The sequence below is a fragment of the Equus asinus genome, chromosome X (genome assembly GCF_041296235.1).
Source record: "Equus asinus isolate D_3611 breed Donkey chromosome X, EquAss-T2T_v2, whole genome shotgun sequence".
NCBI lineage: Eukaryota > Metazoa > Chordata > Mammalia > Perissodactyla > Equidae > Equus > Equus asinus.
Genome location: NC_091820.1, coordinates 123,984,105 through 124,005,049, shown reverse-complemented (window position 1 = coordinate 124,005,049; position 20,945 = coordinate 123,984,105). Strand labels below are relative to the sequence as shown.

General features: G+C 43.7%; 1 pseudogene; it reads left to right on the top strand.

Annotated features, from left to right (window-relative positions):
* The first annotated feature begins 844 nt into the window (after positions 1 to 844).
* LOC139042630 (zinc finger protein 449-like) lies at positions 845 to 7,647 on the top strand (annotated as a pseudogene).
* The last annotated feature ends 13,298 nt before the right edge of the window (positions 7,648 to 20,945 follow it).

Sequence of the window (20,945 nt, the reverse complement as noted above, 5' to 3'; positions counted from 1 at the left end):
TCCTGGTGGCCCGCCCTACTGCCGCGTATTTTTCTCCTGAGAAAGCCTCTTGGGAGGCTACAGCAGGATGAGGGGCACGGTGATGTCGGCTGAACTGCGCACACCTCGAGGGGAGAACAAGGAGGGGTTGAGGATTTGCGCCTTTGCCAGTCGTGGCTCTGGCTGAGGGGCCGTGGGTGAAGGAGACTCAGGGTTCCTCGAGGCTGGATGGACGTCCAGGCTTATTCACCGGGGTTATGAGTGTTGCTGCTCCGCTTCTTCTGCGCCTGCCTGTATTCAGAAACACAGGCCATCCAGGCTTAGACTGGGCGTGGGGCTGCGGGCCTGCCCAGCGTGCTGGGTCCTCCTTAGGGGCGGGGCTTCTCAGCCCTGCTGGGTCGGGGCGGGGGGTGGGGGTGGGGTAAGTTCTAGAGCAGAGCTGCCCACAGAACCCTCTGCCCTGCGGGCTGTCGAGCGCTGGAAACGTGCGTAGGAGCGGAATTTTTATTTTAACCAGGTCCACGTGGGTCTAGTGGCTACCATATTGGACAGCGCAGTGCTGGAGGGTCCGTGGATGGGCTTGGACATTTTCTGAATCTTTTGGTTTTTCCAGGAAGGGCGTCCACGGCTTTTGTCAGACTCTCAAATCCCCCACCAACTTGAGGATCTGCAGCTTTAGGGCTTTGGTGAAAAGTGAGCAATTGAGAGAGCTAAGTATGCCCTCTGGTAACCACTGTTGCCTCTCCTCTCTCCTTTTGCCCTGTCCTCTGCTGTAGGTGGCTCCCTGCCCCACAATTACACAAAGAAACCAGTTGCAATCTGAGACTTCAGGCTCAGGATAAGGTGTACACTGCTGGAAGGGGCGATGGCGGTGGCCCTGGGGTGTGCCATCCAGGCCTCCCTGAATCAGGGCTCGGTGTTTCAAGAGTATGATACTGACTGTGAAGTCTTCCGCCAGTGCTTCCGGCAGTTCCAGTACAAAGAAGCAGCCGGGCCCTACGAAGCTTTCAACAAACTCTGGGAGCTCTGCTGTCAGTGGCTGAAGCCAAAGATGTGTTCGAAGGAGCAAATCCTGAAGCTGCTAGTGTTGGAGCAATTCCTAACCATTCTGCCCATGGAGATAGAGACCTGGGTGAGGCCATTCGGCCTACAAAATAAAGAAATCATTTTGGCACTGGTAGAATTCTTACAGACAGAACCTGAGATACAAGAGGAGCAGGTAAGAAAAGAGTTTGGGATCTTGGTAGTTAGACCAAAAGACACAGCAGAGGCTGCTGGGCCTAGATCTGTGTTTGTCTGTGTCATTCTTCAGCCCCAAGGTTTCTCCACAGCCAGTGGATTTAACAAGGGAGAGAGAGAATGAATTAAACAAGCAAAATATTCCAATTAGGACGAGAGGAAACTGCCCCTTTCTGATCACTGTTTAAAGTGATATAATATGCTTTGTCCTACTGACTGGGTGGTCCCATACCTACCGCCTGGTTACCAAAATGCCGTCCTCCTTACCACTTGTAGAGGGTCTGAGGGATCTGGGGGCTGATCAAGGGAAAAGATATTACCAGGAGGTGGCAGTAGCACGCATAAGCTTTGCTGGGCAACTCATTGTCAGGTTTGCTTGTAGGGGACTCCCCAGGGAGTGAAGGCTCAGAGGGCTTTACCTGTCTAGGTGATGTCGCAGCCCAGTAGCATGCCAGGGAGGCTATGGGTCAGAGAATTCCAAAGGGCAGCAGTGGTTGGGGGACATATAACCACAAGGCTCCATCTTTTCAATGGCTAGCAGGTGTGGGGTGCAGTTTTCTGGGATTTGCAAAGCAGGTGGGCTCTAAATGGCTATAAAGCTGCTTCTGGGGGCTAATTTTTAAATAATGGGATGTGTGAAAATTGAGTTTGGCACTGGCTGGCTTCTGAGCTAGGAAGTCTCGCCTGCAATGAAGAAATGAACAACCTACGGGCCAAAACAAAGAGGGCTTGTTCATACGCTTAGGCTCATTTCTAGAACAACCTCTCTGGTGGTTGCTGTGGCAACAGACTGGCTGTTGTTGAGGGTACAGAGAAGAGTCCTGCCAACAGAGGCAGGCCTAGAGGCATGACTTCTGGCTGCCATTCAGCGTTGACCAAAACCCTGGAGCCAAGCTATAAAACACACAGCGAGCATCCTTCTATGAGCATGCGTGAGCAGGACACGTTTCTAGAACAGGAATGATTGGTTAGTGGGCTTGTGCATTAAAAACTTTAATAGCTATGGTCCACTGTCCTCCAAAATTATTGTACCAGTTTACCTTCCCACCACAGCTTATGAAAGTGATCGTTTCTTCTCCCCTTCACTCACCCTGGGTACCTTAAATGGCTTGTGATGAGTGCCATGGCTGTTTTCCCCATGTTGGCAGACAGAAGGAGGGCTGCTTTCTGGGAAGACCTTTTTCATAAGCGTCAAGTTCATTCAGCATTGATGAAGCTGTTTTCTGGAATGTGTAAGAGTAGAGATGGGAACTGAGGTAAGGAGGGTGGGAGATGGGGCAAAGGGGAATGGTTAGAGGCCTTAGCTGACATGGGCTGTGAGCATAGGTTGGGGAATGCCAACTGGTCATAGTGCTAGGAGCAGGGCTTTGAGAGTCCAGGAACAGAGGCCAAGGGCACTAAGGCACAAGGATCTGAGAGTGACACAGGACAACGGGGTGGGTGGGGGTGGTAGATGGGAAGTGTGTGACGTTAACATCCAGGAGGAAGCTCAAGTTTTGGCCAGCCTCTTTGAAAGTGGGCACCAAGGGGCACTATGCCAGGCTGGGGAACTGAGGTGGAAGTTCTCAGGCCTTTGATTGGGTGCTGCACAGAAAGGAGCCGCTGGACTGATGGCAAGTCCATGAGACACAGCTGCCTAGTAGTGATACTCCTGGCCTTTGTTCTTGTGGGTACCGGATTTTGCCTCCAGGGCCGCTCTCAGTCCTTCACTACTCATGTCTTTAGCTCTCTTCCCCCCAAGGAGCAGGTGTCTGGGGTGGTTTCAAAGTGACCCCAAGGAAATCTACAGCCTTCAGAGTTTCCAGTCTACAATCTACATACAGGATGGGAACCGCCATATGAACACTTCCTGCCGTTCTGGACTGTTTTCCATGTCTCTCTTGTGGGGATGTCCTGGGCCTTCTGGATTCTTCCTCCCTAAGGCCGTGCCACTCCCCATCCCCCACCCTTCAGTTGGCTCCACTTGAACTTCATAGCAGCTTTTCTTGGATCCAGGACCTCTAGTTTATTTGACTTTGGTCTCATTACCCTCTCATCCCAACCTTAGCTTTGAAACCCAAGCATAAACAAAATGGGAGTTTAAACAGCTTTTTATTTTAAATTCTCTTTGTCTGAAAATATATGGCCGTTTATCCATCAAAATAAGAAATAAGGTATTTTAGTCAATTTCCTGTGCCTTGATATAATTTTCTGAAATGTAAATTTTCCTTCGAATTAACATTAGCCAAACTAACTTGCTAATGTCATGTTACTTAATGCTAATATTTAAACATCATCCTGCATTTCTATCTCAAATGAGCCACTTCCAACCCACGTTTTCCGGCAGACCCATCAACTTGGCCAGAGCTGAGGAAGGGACAGGGAAAGAGGATGTAAATTACACGGGGTCTTACTGAGGAGAGGGGTGGTAGGACACAGGGCGACAGGGAGTGTGGAAACTTCTCCTGGTTGTCCTTCGACTGGCCTTGAGAAGCACTGCTGGATGGCTGGTTGGGTTAATTTTGAGAGAATCCACTTCCAGCCTTCAGCTGAAACAGACATCTAGAGTTTGTTTTTTCTCGAGTTATTTTTGCTTGTTGCCAACCTAATTCCATTACCATTCTAATTTGAATATGTCCAAGTGAAATTATTCCAGTAAGCAGTTTCCTATTTCCCCCGGGCCTCTCTCTTTCTTCACCTGGTGGTTAGTAAGAGGGTGTTTCTCAGTTTTCATGTGCCGGCACTTTAGGAAGATCGACTTCATGTTCTGGCTCTCACCTAAGTAATTCCATTCTCAAGACCGATGTGGAACTCCTTCAGGGCATCGACTTCCCCCCAGAACTGATGCACTCTCCTTCCATAGATTGGAAGAGAATAGCTTTGAACTGAGCACACTGGGATCCTGCCCTGCCCTCATTTGGTTTTGTTCTGATCCTGAAAACCAAACCAAATCAAACCAAAACAAACCACTTGTCAGAGGCTCCTGGTGAGGCAGTCCTAACCGAGAAGGAAGTAGATAGGTACAGAGAGGCCATGTGTCCAGAAAAGTCACCTGGGGGGCCGTCTGAGTGGCATAGTGGTTAAGTTCGCGCACTCTGCTTCGGCCACCTGGGCTTTGCTGGTTCGGATCCCGGGCACGGATGCGGACCTACACCACTTGTCAAGCCACACTGTGGCAGACATCCCACATATTAAATGGAGGAGTGTGGGCATGGATGTTAGCTCAGGGCCAATCTTCCTCAAGAAATAAAAAAAAAATGCCGCCTGGACTCTGGAGAAGGAAACCTGTGAAGACTCAAACTGTCCTTCCCCCCATCTCTCCTATGGCCAGAACACCCACGATCAAAGGCTGAGCAGAGGTCCCCAGAAGAGCAGGGACAAGAGCCATGGGTGAAGACAATACAGGATCCCAAGGAAGTGAAGCAACAGTTACTTGACCCCGAGATAGGTAGGTGAGAGTTCAGCGGATGCTCGGGAAGAAAGAAAAGAAAAATTCACCTCGATCCCAGGGTAAAGAGGTTTCGGATGCCCCTTGGGAGTTTCTGTCTTCCGGCTAGCTGTTGAGTTTAGCTCTTTTTAGTCCCTTTTGTCTCCATTCAGTGACATCTGCAATTTCTGGTCCTTCTCTCAAGTTTGCTGTTGGGAGAGAAAATATGTCAAGCAGAAACAGCTGGAGAGTGTGTGTCCATTTTCTGTTTCTTTAGATGGAAATGCACTGCTTGGTCCCAGTTTACCCGAATACTCTGAACAGCTAGAAACTTGGGAAACCCTGCAGAGCATCTACCCAGAGACTGCACACTGCCTGTCCCTGAGCAGAAGCCCGCTCTAGGAGAGACAGCTGAGAGCTCCAACCAGGGAGACCCTCTCAGCCCTGGAGCCCAGGAGCCAAACCGTCCCGGAGAGAAACCACACCGATGCACGCACTGTGGGAAACGTTTTGCTAACAAGAAGCTCCTTAATGGGCACCTGAAAATTCATTTGGGAGAGCTCCCTCACAAGTGCCTCGAATGCGGCAAAGGATTCCTTCGTAGGTCAGACCTCTCCAGGCATCAGCGAATCCACATGGGGGAGACACCCTATGAATGTCCCGTGTGTAACAAGCGATTCACCCAGGGCTCACACCTTAAATTGCACCAGAAAGCCTATTCTCAGCAAGAAACATACCGCTGCGCGGAGTGTAGGAAGAGTTTTTGTAATCGAACAAGTTTAATAAGACACCTGAAAGCCCACACAGGTGGAAAACCCCACAGGTGTCACAGTTGTGGGAAGAGTTTTAGTCGACAGACAGATCTTACTTTGCACCAGAGAACACACACTGAAGAGAGGCCATTTATATGCGAGTATTGTGGGAAAAGCTATAGGCAGAGATCAAGCCTTGCTTTTCATTTAAGAATCCATGCAGAACAGAGGCCGTAGAAGCGTAGTCATTGTTCTCCAAGCTTCATAAAGGATGCCGGCCTTCGGATGCACCAAGCTGCTCACTTCAGAGAAGAGGTCTCTGAGAGTTTGTTGAGGGAATCAGCTCTGACACAAATCAACACGAATTCCCAAAAGCCTCCGCCTGCTCTGAGCTGTCTGGAAAGAACATTTTGTTTGAGCTCATTCATTACAACAGCTGTGTGTTTTACTGTTTTAAAACCCATCTTCCAAGGCCTGTAAATTCTAGAGTATTCACTGACTCTTGCCATCATTCTGGATTTCATTTTTTTTCTGTCTCTGCAAGCCTTATTTAATCATTACGATGGAAATGTCTTTGTCCCAAGCCGACTGCAGCACAGGTGTAAGTAAGAAGCATATAAATGCTGGCATTCCCTTCAGATCTCGGGTCAGTATCCCAGTCAACAGGGTTGTGCCCAGATGACCTGTATCTATGCGATACTGTATTCCCAAGGAAATGGGTGTGCTTTTCCTGTTTCGTTCCCACTGACTAGTTGTTGGAGCACCATGCAGATGCTGCCCTAATGGGGACAAGGAGCACTTCCCTTGACCCCCGCTTACACCACGTGTCAGAATCACTGTCTCCTGTGCAGCCATTGCTATGCTTAAACACATTAACATGGAGGCCCTACCCAGAATGAACTTCCAATAAATATGGTATTTTCTTCTTTGTTCTTTGAAATGATGAAAACGTTGAATGTTGTGATCTTTAAGTCTAGCTTTGGTCACATTCTACAAATTTTATACAATTGTTCTTATTTATGATTTGGTGATTCCTTGTTATTGCAGTTTTCATTTTATTTCCTCTCTGCCCCAAGATTTGGACAATGTCGATATTTTCCTGTCAATTTTTGGTTATAACACCTTTTCGTTAATAGAGGAGGTTCCTTCTATTTCTACTTTGAAGTTCATTTAGATTTTCATGAAGACTTATGTCCTAAGACCATAGAGAAGTGTCCCATCAGTAGGGCACACCCTAGCGGTGGAGTGGTTGGGTCATAGGGTTTACATCTATTCACCCTCTCTAAATACTGCCCAAATGTACTACAAATGTCTTCTCCCACTCCCCGGCTTGTGGTTGCACTCACTTATTGGTATCCCCAGATGAGAAGTTCCCAGTTGTAACATAGTCCCATTTATCATTTTCCCCTTTATTATTAGTTCTGTTTGAATCCTGATGAAGAAATTTTTGTCTACCCCAAGATCGTGAACATATTTTCTACATTTTCATTTTAAAGTTGTATTATTTTACCTTACATTGAGATCATATTTCACCTGGATTTGATTTCTTTTACAAATGGTATGAGGTAAGGGTCATGATAACTTTAGAATGGGAAAGTACTTGCTACTTGCTATTTTGTCCTCAGCCTTTGGGTCTTAGCAAAAATTGAGATGGTAAGAAAACATTTTTACCAGCCTGTTAATGGAGTCCAGCAAGTATGTTATGAATGGCATTGCAGGCGGAATGGACATCTCATACAAAGGTCTGAGGAGAGGAGCACAGAGTGGCTGCAGGGAAAGCTAGAGTGATGGGCAGAGGCCAGTAAATGGAGGGTCTAGTTATCCACCTGATGGAGTTGGAACCTCATCTTGCAGTCAGTGGGGAGCCATAGACTCTATTGAGAAGTACTAGTGAGATGTGCATTTCAGAAAGTTCACTCTGACTCCTAGATGGGGATTAGGGGAACGAGATAGGAGACAGGAAGACCAGTGAGGAGAGAGCAAGTGGGCTGAGATAAGGGGAGTGTTGTGCAGATGAAACAGAAGGGAAGGATTCGAGAGGAATTAGGAGGCAGAATCCACAGGCCCCAATGACTGACTGGATATGGGGAGTGTGACAGCCAGATCTGGGTCCTGAGCACCTGGGATTGGGAGACTTGAGGAACAGCTCATAAAAAGGGAATGAGGGCCCTCTTAGCCTCACTTCCCTGTTTTCTTGGCCTTCAGGTCCATGGTCGCCCATTTAAACTCACGAGAACTTTCAATCCTGTCATCCTGTTCACTCTCTCCTAGACTGTCTCCTGTCCATGGTAATTCATTCATTTAATAATCTTTAGGGGCCTATTAATTCTAGATAACATGACAGGTACTGGGGATGGCAGAGTCCTAGTCCTCAGGAAAATCAGAGTTTAGTAAGAGAAGACTAAAAATTAAGCAAATAATTATACAGCAAGGTGGTAAGTATAGCAACACACAGGTATGTATAGGTTAATATGGGAGCAGAGCTAAAGAATCTGCAAAGGCTCCATAGTGGTGCATAAAGGGAAACTTAAAGATGGGTAGATGCAAGCCTGGAAAATAGGACAACACTGAGTTACTGACCCAATAGTACCTGAGGCCAACTCTCTGAAATAAGGTTCCATTTTGTAAGCCAGCTTTCATAAACTAGTTTTAGTTGGATTTCTGTTATGTGAACTGAAAGCCTCTGGATTGAAAGAATATCCAGTCCCTTCCACAAATGATCTAGGCATACAGGTAGGGAAAGTAGGACTGAGTGGGAGGAAGGGGGGTTCAGGGCCTGTGTATGAGGGTAGATGGTGCCAGAGAGCAGGGCAGGCAGTCCTGTCCAAGCGAGAGTTGGTGCTGTGTGAAGACAGTTCCAAAGCAGGAGGGGAAGGCAGGCCTGAGTGAGGGTTCAGGGCTCACAGGAGTCCAGCAACAGCCTGCCAGGATCAGGAGATTGGCTACATATGGAGGAATGGATATAATGAGAGCCAGATTTCTCACTGTTGGAGAAGGGAGGTGCAGATACAGAAAGGGGGAAGGCTTAATGAACTCTGCGGTATTGCACTGGAATTGCACGTATTGGTTTGAATGTTTTGGGTGCTGTATTAGTTTCCAAGGATTGCTGTAAGAAATGATCACAAACCGCGTGGCTTACAACACAGAAATTTCTTCTCTTACGTGTCTGGAGGCCAGAAGTCTGAAATCAAGTGTCAGCAGGGCCATGCTCCCTCTGAAGACTTTAGGGAAGAATCTCTCCTTGACTCTTCCTAGCTTCTGGTGGTCCCTGACAATCCTGGGCATTCCCTGGCTTATAGCAGCATAACTCCAATCTCTGCCTCTGTCCTCACATAGCTTTTCTCTGTGTATTCTCCTCTTCTTATAAGGACACAAGTCATTGGATTTAAGACCCACCCTTTACGTGGTATGATCTCATCTCAATCCTTAACTACTTACAATTTCAAAGACTCTATTTCCAAATAGTGTCATATTCTGAGGTTCTGAGCGGACATGAATTTGGGGAGGGCACTATTCAATCCTATATATACGCATGATAAGTTTGTATGTGTGTGTGTGTGTGTACACACACATGTCTAGACATATACATATCCTAGCACTGCACACTGAAAAGGCCAATGGATCGTGACACCTCAATAGCAGTGAGCACACCTAGCACCTAGATCTTGATTTCAAAAACACCACAATGTCCACCAAAATGAACCAGATCCTTTGGACAAATGGCTGATTCCACAGCTGAGGCAGGGAAACAAGATGAGCATGGAACATCTTGCTCCAGATAATAAGGAAACATTCAAAAGATGACAGGCACAGAGGCAAATTTGAAAGGGCTCCCATGGACCAAATGTGGGACAATATGAGCATCAAAATAAATAATGCTAGTAACATATCACAAATAAGAACGTGAGTCCACAGTGATAAACATAAATGAATAAGACAATGGGGGAGAAGAGAGAGGTCTTCCTTATATTCAACTAATAAATGTAGAATGATTGATGATATCAGAAAATCACCATTTGTCAACCACCACGGTTGTAATTACTTTAGGCAAGAGCCATCAATGCACACTAAAACTGGAGGGTGAAAGTGGTGTGAGGACGGGACAAATACCAAAGTATTTATTCACAAAATATTTATTAATTACATGGAGGGGGTGGGGAGTAACTTTACAACGGAGAAATCAAACCAGTACCATTTTAAGTAAATGATCACAGTTAACATCATCAGTAATGGGACAGATTGATATCACGTGCCACCTGATGGCAATGAAGCAACAGAGCATCTGCTGATATTCTGGCCAAAAATGCATAATCTGGGTCAAATCATGAGAAAATCCAAACAAGCCCAAACCGAGGGCATTCTATAAGATAACTGGCCTAAATCATTTAAAACGTTAAGGTCACGAAAGTTAAGGAAAGACTGAGGAATTGTTCCACATTCAAAGAGGCTAGAGAGACATGGCAGCTTGGTGAAATGCATGATCTTGAATCAGATCCTTTGCTATATGAAAGATGTTACTTGCCAAATTAATGAACGCAAATGAAGTCTCTAGACAAAGGATACATGGGAATTTTTTATATCATTCTTGTAACTTTTCTGTAGGTTTAAGGCTGTTGGAAAGAAAAATAAATGGTCTCTGTGGAGGAAAAATAAGGCAAGTTTATGCACATCTCTACAAGTCTAGAAAAACATAGGTGTCTCAGGGTGGAGGGATTACATTTCTTTAAAAGAACAACTATACTTTCTAATTTTACCATAGTGAGAAAAGCATTACTTGTACAACAAAATGCTTATATAAGTTTTTTAAAAACCCAAACAAACAAAATCTCCAATTGTCTGCAAAAGTTCTCCACATATGTCTTTTGGAAAGCCACCTCTGAACTCAGCCTGTCCAAATCCAAACCCACCAGCCAACAGAGTGCCCAACACTTATCTGACACATGCCAGCCATTATAATCATCTCTCACCATGATTCCTCAGCTGCCCTGAGTACCTCCACATGTTTCATAAGACCAGACCTCTCCACATACTGGCCCTTGTGGCTGAAAACTCTCACTCATCACTTGAGTACTGTAGGAACACAAAAGAGGCTTCTCTTGGAAAGAGTGAGAAGGATAAATTCCTTAAAATGTGACTTGATAGGTGCCAAATAACATACATAAGAGTGACATCTAGAGCATGGCTATTCTTTCCATGTATAGATCATCTGACTATAAGTTGGAAGTGGCCTACTGCAAGCTGTCTTCAAAAAATTTGAAAATAAAAGGAAGGAGACAGCCCTCTGCTAATAAAGTACATGATCAATGTCGAATGGGTCACAAAAAAATCAGTGACACAACAAAGGAAGACAGCAAGGGACAAAAGAACAACAAATGAACAAAAAAACAACTAAAATGGCAAGAGTACCTCCTTCTCTATAAAAAATTATTTTCAAAGTAAACAGATGGGAGGTGATATCTCACTGTAGGTTTGCCAATATCCCTGATGAATATAAATGAAAAAATCCTCAACAAAATACCAGCAAACCTAATCCAACAGCACATTAAAAGAACCATACACCACGATCAAGTGGGCTTTATCCTTGGTGACGTGAGGATTATTTAACATATGCAAATCAGTTAATGCGATACACCACATTATCAGAATGAAGGAAAAATCCACATGATTATTTCAATAGATGCAGCGAAGACATTTGACAAAGACTTAAACATTAAATCCTGAAACTGTAAAACTCCCGAAAACCCATAAGGAAAAGCTTCATTACATTGCTCTTGGCAATGAGATGGACAAAACACCAAAACTCAGACAACAAAAGCAAAAATAGACAAATGGGACTACATCAAACTAAAAAGCTTCTACACAGCAAAGGAAACAATCAACAGAGTAAAAGAAAGCCTAGGGAATGAGAGAAAATATTTGCAAACCATTTATCTGATAAGGGATTAAATTTCAAAATACATAGGAAATCCTACAGCTCAAAAAACCTGACAACAACCTAATAACCTGATTGAAAAATGGATTAAGGACTTGAATAGATATTTTTCCAAAGAAGACATACAAATGTCCAACAGGTATATGAAAAGATACTCAATGACACTAATCATCAGGGAAATGCAAATCAAAACCACAATGAGATCTCATCTCATACCTGTTAGGATGGCTATTATCAACAAAACGAAAGGCAACAATTGTTAGCAAAAATGTGGAGAAACTGGAACCCTTGTACACTGTTGGTAGGAATGCCAAATGGTGCAGCCACTATGGAAAACAGTATGGAAGTTCTTCAAACATTAAAAAGTGAATTACCCTATGATACAGGAATCCCACCCCTGGGTAGGAGTAGGATCCCACTACCTGGGTAGTTATCCAAAAGAATTGAAATTAGGATCTCAAAGAGATAGTAGCATCTCAATGTTCATGGCAGCATTATTCTGAATACATTCTCAGTTTCTTCAAAAAATGGTGCTGGGATCATTGGATATTCACATATAAAAGAGTGAAACTGGACCCCTGTCTTAGATGACTCACAAAAATTAACTCAAAACAGATTAAAGACTTCAATGTGAGACCTGAAACCATGTAACTGCTAAAAGAAAACATAGGAAGAAAGCTTCTTGATATGGGTTCGGGTAGTGATTTTTTGGATATGACAACAAAATAAAAAATAAACAAGTGGGACTACATCAAACTAAAAAGCTTCGGCACGGCAAAAGAAACCATCAAAAAGTGAAAAGACAACCTATAGTATGGGAAAAAATATTTGCAAACCATATATCTGATAAGGGGTTAATCTCTAAAATATATAAAGAACTCATACAACTCAATAGCCGAAAAACAAGTAACACAGTTAAGAAATGGGCAAAAGACTTGAATAGACATTTTTCCAAAGAAGATAGACAAAAGCCCAACAGGTACATGGAAAGATGTTCAACATCATCAGTAATTAGGGAAGTGCAAATTAAAACCACAATGAGGTATCACCGCATGCCTGTTAGAGCTGCCATCATCAAAAAGTTAAGAGGTAACAAATGTTGATGTGGATGTGGAGAAAAGGGAATCCTTGTGCCCTGCTGGTGGGAATGTAAATTGGTGCAGCCACTGTGGAAAACAATATGGAGGATCCTCAAAAAATTAAAAATAGAACTACCATATGATCCAGTAATTCCACTTCTGGGTATTTATCCAAAAGAAATGAAAACACTAACTTGAAAACATACCTGCCCCCGCACGTTCATAGCAGCATTATTTACAGTAGCCAAGACATTGAAACAAACTAAGTGCCATTGATGGATGAATGGACAAAGAAGTTATCGTATATATACAATGGAATATTATTCAGGTGTGAAAAACAAGGGAATCCTACCATTTTCAACAATAGAGATGGACCTTGAAGGCATTATGCTAAGTGAAATAAGACAGACAAAGAAAGACAAATACTGTATGATCTCACTTATATGTGGAATCTAAAATTAAAAAACAAACAAAAAACAAACACATGGAAAAAGAGATCAAACTCATGGTTACTGGAGGTGGAGGGGCAGGCAGAGAGAATTGGAGGAAAGTGGTCAAAAGGTACAAACTTCCAGTTATAAGATAACTAAGATAACTAAGTACTAGGGATGTAATGTATAACAATGACTATGCGATACACCACATTATCAGAATGAAGGAAAAAAACCACATGATTATTTCAATAGATGCAGCGAAGACATTTGACAAAGACTTAAACATTAAATCCTGAAACTGTAAAACTCCCAGAAAACCCATAAGGAAAAGCTTCATTACATTGCTGTATGTACCGTATGATATATAGAAAAGTTGTTAATAGAGTAAATCCTGAGAGTTCTCATCACAAGGAAAAATGTTTTTTTCTTTTCTTTCTATTGTATCTATATGAAATGATGGACATCAGCTGAACCCATTGTGGTAATCATTTCACAATATATGTAAACCAAACCATCATGCTGCCTTAAACTTATACAGTGATGTATGTCAATTATTTCTCAATAAAACCAGAAAAAAAGAGAGAAACTTAAAAAAACCTAAAAACTGAATTACCCTGTGATATAGGAATGTTACCTCTGGGTAGTTACCTGAAAGAATTGAAATCAAGATTTTGAAGAGATATCAGCACCCCATTGTTCATGGCAGCACTATTCTCAACAGGCAAGATGTGGAAACCACCTAAATGTCTATCAACAGATGAATGGATAAAGAAAATGTGGCATATACATTCAATGGAATATTATTCAGCCTTAAAAACAAGGGCATTCTGCAATATACAGCAACATGTATGAACCTTGAAGACACAATGCTAAGCGAAATAAGCCAGTCACAGAAGGACAGATGCTGCATGTTTCCACTTATATGAGGGATCTAAAATGGTCAAACTCTTAGAATCAGAGAGTAGAATGGTGGTTACCAGGGGAGAAGGAAATTGGGAATTGGTACTCAATGGTCTTAAAGTTTCAATTATGCAAGATGAATAAGTTCTGGAGATCTGCTGTACACATTGTGCCTATAGTTAACAATATTGTACTATACACTTGAAAATTTTTAAGAGGGTAGATCTCATTTTAAGTGTTCTTACCATAATAAAATAATTTTTTTAAAAATAGAAACGATCAAGACTCACATTTAATGGAATAAAATGAAATAAATCTTACAATTCTTCTATAAAATAAAATGCCAAACTGTGTTTTAATTGTGGCTGAAGACAGAAGCTTAAGAGCATTCACTGTCGTAAGACATCAAGGACTCAGCCAGATAATCAATTTCTACATTTGTAAATCGAGATTACTACAAAATGTTCATTTTTAAGAATATTCATGAAGAGGGAACACAGGCAGAATTTAAGCAAATAAAATTATGTCAAACATGCAATTATATTATAGAAGACACTCCATCAAAATGTTAATTTCCCTGTCTATAAATTGGAATGTACACAAAACCTTTCAAAAGAAACTTATGAAGAGCTGTATCCTGTGATATTACTCATACTCCTCAAGAATTTCCTTATTTCCAAATGTCCTTGCTCTCATGAAAACACATGGTCTTCTCATTTTGTGTATTCATTTTCGTGAAAAGCAAATAAACAACCTGTCGTATTTAGTTATATATTTATTCTTGCTGATCCTGGTTGAAAATGGATGTGAGAAGTATCTCCAAGTATCGCAAATTTTTCCCCCAGTTCTTTCCTTGTAGGTTCTACCTCCTTTCTGAGAACGTCTAACACACTATTCCCTCCTGTAATATCTCTTTCCCTAGGCCCAGGCTGCCTCCATCTGGACTGGGCTCTTCTCACTGCCACTTCAAGTCTCCATGAGAGAGTTAGGGTGGAAGGGTAAACCGGCCCTATATTTTCCCTGATTTCTTAAGGGTGACAACTCAGAAAACAGCAGTTCCTTCCTCGGTGTCTTCATGGCTTTCTGAGACCATGGCTGCCTTAATTCACATACTCCCTCACCTAGAGCCAGGCTGAGGGAAGACACTACACATTCGGCTAACTTCTTCCATCAGCTGAGGGGCCAGTGGAGCCAGGCATGGAAGCCACATGTGAGTTTTGACAGATTTATTACTGGATTCCCATCATTTGCTTAAGGAGGCATTCTGTAGCCATCACTGGCCATTCTGATTCTGGACAGTTCCTCTGCGATGTACTAGCTCTGAGTCCTTGGGCATGTTACCTAACTTTCCTGGACATGCAAGTAGTACCTGGATACATAGATTTCCATAAGCATGAAGGAAGATGATGAGGGCTAATTGCATAGCACAGGGCCCTTCAGAGGCAGGAAACAGTCTTTGTAGCCATTTAAAATGGGGAGCTTTATGAGTTTCAGATTTCACTGGCATATCTTCAGCTCTGTCTCAGTTGCCTGGATCTCAGAGGGGTGGATGTAAAGTTGGCAGTTCTTCTGGACTTAGTGTTTAGCAAGTGGAAGGTAGTGGACAGCACAGGATTACTCAGAGGAAAATGTAATCTTCCCTCTATCCCATAGTGGATGACAAATCCCTTGGTAGCTCAACTACCAGCTAATTCCCACTGGACAGTGTGCTCATCAGTGGAAATACTAAAAGGATTCAACTCAAAGGGATGGCTCTGACCAACATCTGCCTCTCTACTGTATAAAATATTCCTTTAAACAATGATGGTGGGCGCTCAGACAAGGCATGGGCAAGGTACATAACATGCACACACAGGGATCCCCTAACATATCTCTGTGCTGGCCTTCCACACCAATTGACGTTCTCCCATTGAATTTAGTCCTTTGGTCAAAGCTGTACTCTACCAAAATGGATTGTTGGGCTTTTTCTTTATAGTCAATCACACACCAATGTCATTAGTTTATCGGGAGCTTCCTCTAATCAAATACCTGGTAACAAAGCCCTGAATGAAAGTTGATTTTGAAAAAAAAAGAAAAAAAGACGTTTGAAACTAGGGGCTCTGGCTCAGGGAGACAATCAACAGTGTAGTCTCAAAGATAGGGGCCCTAGGCATCTGGAAGGTAAGGAAGTCCCCAAGGAGTCCACTCAGTTCCCTACTGGTAAAGAGCAGCTAACCTGACATTCACTTCTTTCAGCTGCAAAGTTGCCCAGAAGATCGTGATTTCTCTTCCTGCTGCCACTGCCATTTTACTGTCAGAGGTAGCTGATTTTACTAGTTCAGGGCATGTGTTCTGGTGTCAGCCAGACATCGTGTCAGGTTGGACTCAGCTTATTTGCTGACAAACCTGAAACCATGTACTTGAGATAATATCATCTGCCAACACATGTCTGATGACTAAGCAAGATGCTTGTAGAAGATAAGGCCTGGCACATGAAGAGCCTCAGGAAATGGGAGCAATTATTACTCTACACTTTGAGATAACTCAGAGTCAAGAAATTCCCTCTTCAAAAAGTCACTAGTATCATTGAAAACAAAGAAAATAGCCTTCTCATTTTATGTATTTATTTTCACAAAAAGGAAATGCACTAACTGCCTTTTATATTGCTCTATTTATCGATCAACCTATCTATCTATCCATTCTTGTTAATTCTGAGTTGAAAGTAGATGTCAGAAGTACACCCCAAAATCCAACCAAGTTTTCTTTCAGTTCTTGCCCTGTAGAAGTCCTTCCATCTTGAAGGTGCTTAGCACACCTGGCCCGTGTTGTAATGTCACTTCCTCCAGGCCCTGGCCTCCTCTGTCCTGATGGGACACCTCTCACTGACTCTTGAAGACTTTCTTGGTGGGGTTATGGTGGCAGGGAAGACCACACTAAGTACTCCCTCAACATATATTAGATATGAATGCAATTTAAGCAAGGAGATGAAACACCTCAGAAAACCTTGTCACGTTTTAATGGATTCTCGTCAACAAAATGCACACCTTCACAAGTATCCATTGAGCAGTCACTAAGTGCCAGATTTTAGAGTGGTTCTTGCCTGCCTCCAGGCTACAAATATGTCACTCACCCACTTGGCTTCGAAAGATCCGCCTGTTTCATTCCTAAATCAGAAAGATTCACTAGTATTAGAAATATCGAAAGGAATCCTTTCAAGTTCACTCCCATCACAAAACCTTCTATCACAAACTCCTGCTTTCTTTTCTTTATGTCCCTGACTCCTACTTGAAAATTCTTATTTATTGGTGTTTCCAAAAGTCTTGGCCGCCTCTCCGCACTTCCATGTCAGCTCCATGAGGGCAAGGATTCCTTTTGTTGTTCTCTGCTGTGCCCCCAGCACCCAGAACAGTGCCTGGCACATAGTGGGTGTTCATAATACTGGGGGAATAAACTGAGTAAGAGAAGGGTAAGGTCTTGGGCAAGTCCAGAGAACCTAGGAAGAAGATCCGGTTTCGAGGCAAGTCAGACCAAACCAGAAGATTTCACTTTCGCACTTGCCTCTTTCTCAATAGTATTCGTCCTTACTCATGACAACGTTATGGCTGGCTATAAACACAAGACCTACAGCTCAGAAGACATGAGATCCAGTCCCAACTCAGCTTTTTCCTGGTTTTGTGACCTATCCGCAGGGCTCTGGCTATGACAACAACTTGCAAGTAAATCAGCCAATAACTTGGGTTTTCTGTAATCTCAGTAACTCAACCTCCCTGGTGAAGATGAGCTGCACCACACAGTAAAATGGTATTGTTTCAAACATAAAAGCTAATTTGGAAACAAGTATTTGATTAATGTTTACACAAACATTTCTGTAAACTTAAAATGACATTGCTTTAGGTGACATATGTCACTAAGTGTATTTTTTATTATGATTGAATGGATGGGAGAATTCTCATCTATATCTTTTTGTTCAGCCCTCAATTAGTACTGCATATCTATTTTTTCCCCTTTGGTTAGGGAATGTCAGTTGATGTTACCTTTTCAACTGTGAAGCATGTTCTTTACACCGTCGAAACAACGTGTACCTTTGGTGTAGTTTCAACAGTAAAATTATGCTTCTCACCAGTTGCGTACACAGTACCTCCTCAAACATCCCGAGCAGGTGAGGAACGAAATGTTCTTTCCATGTAATTGGCAGTTAACTGGGGCAACGCTCTCACAGGAAACTGCCCCGGGAGGAGCCGAGAGAACGTTCCACTCCCCGATAACTGATCCGAGTCCTTGCTTATGCATGTTTAGAACTAACGGCCTTTACCAACCCCGAGACCTCACTTTGCAGTCAGCCCAGCAGCCCTGGGGTCAGCTCACTTGGGAGGATGCTCCTGGAGAACTAAAGTCCAGCTATCTGAAGTGGCAGTTACAACAGAGTGGTGAATGTAAGCCAGCTCTGTGACAGGGTTCCAGAGGCAAGGAGATCCCCCTGCTCTCCCCATGCCTTCCTTCCTTGGAGGACAGGGCCCTCCTTCCTTCCTTCCTTGTTGTCTAAACACCCAAGGGTAGAATGGTGGCTGCGAGCCTGCCCCCAAAAGGTGCGAAGGCAGCCCGATGGCAGCCAGGGCCTGTGAGAGGAGTGAGTGAGGGTCTGGTGGGAAGGCTGCCCGAGGGTCAGAGTGCATGCAGCAGGACTGTGCACAGAAGCAAATGTGCGAGGAGGCCGGGAGGCAGGGGCCTCCACCTCTGCAGGAGCTAGAAACACGGAAAGGTGGAAAGAGAGCGAAACCTGCGTGATCCCTCTGCTCTTGGACTGATACCAGAGGTACCGATGCAATCTCAGGGTTTTCAACCAACATAGAAATAAGATCTTTGTTTCTAAACAAGAATTTCTCCAGGAAACAGGGCCACAGAACCTTGGAGAAATGGCTGAAGAAATGGCATTTTTAATTCCTGACAAAACAAATCAAAGAACCACACATGAAACATCTATTGGTAAGATGGACAGTCCAACCTGTACGCGTCTAACGACAGCAGTGAAACGAATAAATCACAGCCTATTAGGAATCCAAATAGTAATAGAAGGAACCACAATGTCGATGAGAGACTTCAGTTAATACATGAGCCCTTCTGTTAATACAGCCACCACAATGATGACGACGGGGACAGCAGGGTCAGCGCGTCATCCCCTGATTAGGTTCCAGGTACTTGAATGCAGCTTCATTTGTTAAGAACCATCCCAGGCAGCACAGCAGATGTGGCCCAAGGGCCACAGCTTGCAGCCCCTGCGCAGGATGATTGTCTGATTTCCTTTCCTTCACTGCATTTCTCCTACACGAGCTGAGGGGACTCTCCACATCAGGACATCTGCTGCCCGTTCCCAGCGCACCAGTTGGGGAGCTCTACCGCAGGACACCGGAGCCCCGGAAACTGCTGGTGGCAGGTCCCTGTGTTTTCATGCCATTTATTAAGACCCTGTTTCTAATGCAGCCCAGACTGATACCTCCTGCACCCCTGTCCTAGTGCCACGATGTCACCCATTTAGGGAGACCAGAGTGATGTCCTGATGAGGGTGAACTGACCAAGGACCCTGCATTCAAAATTATGGCAAAGAGCCTCAGAGTTGACCTATCCCTGAGACGTTCCCACAGGGCGTGGTGCTGCTTTGGGCTGACGACTTTCACAGGGACCTGGAGCCCCAGCACCTCCCACTTGCCCCTTTCTGTCCCAGGACTCCATGGGTCAGGAAGCCAGGCAGGCGTTCACAGGAGGCGAGTCCACAAGGGCAGGGATTTTGTCCTTTTGCTTCAAGGCTATGCATTCATTGCCTAGAACAGTGCCTGACACATAAAAGAGAATCACCAGGAATTTGTGGAGTGAGCCAGTGAGCGAAGGCGGAAACTCTACAGGATAGTCACTCCTGTGACGTACCAATAAAGAGGGGAACTAACCACTGGATGGTTGGGAGGTCCCACTGGACGTGTAAAGCAACCTCAGAACGAAACTCTGTTTACTGACGGACCAGGGCATTATGGCGGAATTCTGAACCCAGGACTGAGCGTGAGCTCACAGCCACTTTCCACAGATGCCCAAAGTGTCTGAACACATCCCTTCCTGTAGTGCACAGCTATCTGGGGGGACGCTCTATTATTATATAACTTATCATCATCACCAACATAATTAGCAGCAGCATCTGTGAACTCTTAAAGATCTCATCAAACAAAACATCAAAAGAGATCTGGAGATTGAAGTCTAGTGTAAAAAAAAAAGCATGCCCAAATCGCCAAGGGGAGTTTTTTGTTTTGTTTTGAACTAGCACAGCATCTGAATCAACTGAATGAATTTGTTTTTGTTGTTTTAAACAAGCACAGCTGGTAAGTGATATTTTGGGATTTGACCCTTGGCAGCCAGTCCACAGAATCCAAGCTCTGAACCACAATGCCACAGCAGCCTAGCCATTGACTTGGCTGAATTGACAGGATGGCTGGGAAAAATCTTGTTTATACTAGATTACAAAATCAGAAATGAAGAAAATTCTAATATATTGAAGTAAAATGGGTCAAATTTATTACTTTAAATCATAGCACCAAGAAATATTATTAAGCCGTAAAAAAGAATGAAATCTTGCCATTTGCAACAACATGAATGGACCTTGAGGGTATTATGCTAAGTGAAATAAGTAAAACAGAGAAAAAAAATAATGTATGATCTCACTTAAATGTGGAATCTACAAACAACAATGACCAAAAAAAGAGCTCATAGATACAGAGAACAGATTGGTGGTTGCCAGAGGTTGGGGGTGGTGGGCAAAATGGGTGAAGGGGATGAAAAGGTACAAATTTCCAGTTATGAAATTAGTAAGTCAGGGGCCGGCCCCATGGCTTGAGTGGTTAAGCTCGCACGCTCTGCTTCGGCAGCCCAGGGTTTCACCGGTTCAAATCCTGGGCGCGGACATGGCACTGCTCATCAGGCCATGCTGAGGAGGCGTCCCACATGCCACAGCTAGAAGAACCCACAACTGAAAATTCACAACTAAGTACCGGGGGGCTTTGGGAGAAAAAGGAAAAGTAAAAAAATCTTTAAAAAATTCACAAGTCCTGGGGATGCAATATACAGCATGGTGACTATAGTTAATAATACTGTATTACACATTTGAAATTTGCTAAGACAGTAGATCTTAAAAGTTCTCATCATAGGAGAAAAAATTTTGTAACTATGTACAGTGACAGATGTTAACTAGACTTATTGTGGTGATCA